The sequence below is a fragment of the Arachis ipaensis genome, chromosome B03 (genome assembly GCF_000816755.2).
Source record: "Arachis ipaensis cultivar K30076 chromosome B03, Araip1.1, whole genome shotgun sequence".
Classification (NCBI taxonomy): Eukaryota; Viridiplantae; Streptophyta; class Magnoliopsida; order Fabales; family Fabaceae; genus Arachis; species Arachis ipaensis.
In genome coordinates this window covers 58027284-58027644 of record NC_029787.2, presented here as the reverse complement: position 1 = coordinate 58027644, position 361 = coordinate 58027284, and positions in this window count along the sequence as shown.

The following is a 361-nucleotide window of genomic DNA, read 5'->3' as shown; positions in this document are numbered from 1 at the left end:
AACTTGCTACACAGGACACTCAAATAAAGCTTATAAACAAAGTAATAGCCAAGGATAAAAGAATAATGAGAGGTCATAGCAGTATGTTACTTGAAGCTTGAAGGAGACTTTCTAGGCCCAGGAGTCAATAAGAAGTGAGTATGTACATATCCACACAAAATCCCATGAACTATCAATAATACTCTGCTAGCATGAACATCCTCTTCCATTTCATTCTTTCTTCTCAATAAATCTTTTCTTGCTTGGGGACAAGCAAGCTTTAAGTTTGGTGTTGTGATGGCAAGTCATCTTAGCCTAGTTTCACTAGCCTTTTTCTTTAGTTTTCAATTGAATTATGCACTTTCTTGAGCCATAAGCAAGC